Source organism: Macaca fascicularis, chromosome 16 (assembly GCF_037993035.2).
Source record: "Macaca fascicularis isolate 582-1 chromosome 16, T2T-MFA8v1.1".
Taxonomy (NCBI): Eukaryota; Metazoa; Chordata; class Mammalia; order Primates; family Cercopithecidae; genus Macaca; species Macaca fascicularis.
Genome location: NC_088390.1, coordinates 76,539,234 through 76,541,924, shown reverse-complemented (window position 1 = coordinate 76,541,924; position 2,691 = coordinate 76,539,234).

Below are 2,691 nucleotides of genomic sequence, written 5' to 3'. Positions count from 1 at the left end.
ATTTGATACAGTTGATCACTTCCTTCCCCTGGATTTCCATGACATTATATTCACGTAGTTTTATCTTTCTGGGATTTTTCAGTGGGGTTTGCTTATTCCTCTTCATCTTCCCAACCTCTAAATATAGGCAAGCTCAAGGGATCAGATTTGGGGCTTCTTTTCTGTCTACACTCACTCACTTAGAAATGCTGATGACACATAAATGTATACCCCAGCCAAGACTTCCCCGTGGAGATCTCAACTAGTACTTCCAGCTACCTATCTGAAGTCTTCACTGAGATGCACAATGGGAGTCTCAAAGGGACATGGATGCAGCTGGAAACCATCATTCTTTGCAAACTATCACAAGAACAGAAAACCAAACACCGCATGTTCTCACTCATAGGTGGGAACTGAACAATGAGATCACTTGGACTCGGGAAGGGGAACATCACACACCGGGGCCTATCATGGGGAGGGAGGAGAGGGGAGGGATTGCACTGGGAGTTATACCTGATGTAAATGACGAGTTGATGGGTGCTGACGAGTTGACGGGTGCAGCACAGCAACATGGCACAAGTATACATATGTAACAAACCTGCACGTTATGCACATGTACCCTAGAACTTAAAGTATAATAATAATAATAAATTAAAAATTAAAAATAAAAAAATACCTAGAATTGCTCAAGATGGATTAAGACTTAAATGTAAAACCCAAAACCATAAAAACCCTAGAAGAAAACCTAAGCAGCACCATTCAGGACATAGGCATGGGAAAAGACCTGATGACAGAAACACCAAAAGCAATTGCAACAAAAGCCAAAATTGACAAGTAGAATCTAATTAACCGAAGAGCTTCTCCACAGGAAAAGAAACTAGCATCAGAGTGAACAGGCAATCTACAGAATGGGAGAAAAATTTTGCAATCTATCCATCTGACAAAGGTCTAATATCCAGAATCTACAAGGAACTTAAACAAATTTACAAGAAAAAAAAAACCCATCAAAAAGTGATTGAAGGATATTAACAGACACTTCTCAAAAGAAGACATTTATGCAGCCAACAAACATATGAAAAAAAAAAGCTCATCATCACTGGTCATTAGAGAAATGCAAATCAAAATCACAATGAGATACCATCTCACGCCAGTCAGAATGGCAATTATTAAAATATCAGGAAACAATAGATGCTGGCGAGGCTGTGGAGAAATAGGAACGCTTTTATACTGTTGGTGGGAATGCAAATTAGTTCAACCTTGTGGAAGACAGTGTGGTGATTCCTCAGGGATCTAGAACCAGAAATACCATTTGACCCAGCAATCCCATTACTGGGTATATACCCAAAGGAATATAAATCATTCTACTAGAAAAACACATGCACACATATGTTTATTGTAGCAATATTTACAAGAGCAATGACATAAAACCAACCCAAATGCCCATCAGTGATAGACTGGATAAAAAAATGTGGTATATATACACCATGGAATATTATGCAGCCATAAAAGAGAATGAGATCATGTCTTTTGCTGGGACATGGATGAAAAAAATGTGGTACATATACACCATGGAATACTATGCAGCCGTAAAAGAGAATGAGATCATGTCTTTTGCTGGGACATGGATGAAGCTGGAAGCCATTATCTTCAGCACAGGAGCAGAAAGCCAAACCCTGCATGTTCTCACTCATAAGTGGGAGTTGAACAGTGAAAACACATGGACACAGGGAGGGGAACAACACACACCGGGGCCTGTTGGGCGGTGGGGGCAAGGGGAGGGAGAGAATTAGGACAAATAGTTAATGCATACAAGGCTTAAAATCCAGATGATGGGTTGATAGATGCAGCAAACCACCATGGCACAGGTATACCTATGTAACAAACCTGTACATTCTGCACTTTATCCTAGAACTTAAAGTAAAATTTTTTTAAAAAAGAATATCTAGAAACTTCTGATCTTCTATTCAAAATCTTTCCTACTTCAGTTAATGACAAGTCTCCCCTTGCTTTCATCTAAATATCATGGACTCATTCTTGACTCCTCTCTTTCTCCTATATCTCATGTCTAATGGCAAATATTGTTGGCTCCAACTACAAAATGTTCCACTGACTCTGAGTGCTTTTGACCATCTCCATGGTCATCACTGGCCATTGACCACTATCTTTCTGGTTTCTGCAAGAGGTCACTGTTTCTGATCTCCCTGCTTCCTCTGTTTCTACTTTACAGACTTCTCCAAACAGCAGCCAAAAACATCTTCAAAAAAATATGTTTGACTGTGTCATTCCATATTAAAACGTTAGTTTATGCTCTTGCTTTTCCATCCCATGAGACTTTATGATCTCGTGGAACCTAGATATTCACATAGCTGACTCAACTGTAGTCTCAAAGTCCACTGACTTTTTAATATTCTAAGTTCCTCCCTTCTTCAAAACACTCACCTTCATCACAGCATCTTGTGATACTTCACTTGAATTAGCCTTATTAACTCTGATCATTTAAACTCCAATACTATTCTTCTTAATTAACAACATTCAACTTTCATTCATAAATTCATTCAACAAACATTTTTTAAACATTAACTATCTTAACCCTTGGAGATACAACAATGTGCCTAAAAGGTAAATCTCTGCTTTCATGGAGCAAATTTCCCAGTGGAGGGAGACATGGCTATCTAAAATAATATCTTTGCAAAACTGTGTAATTACAAACTG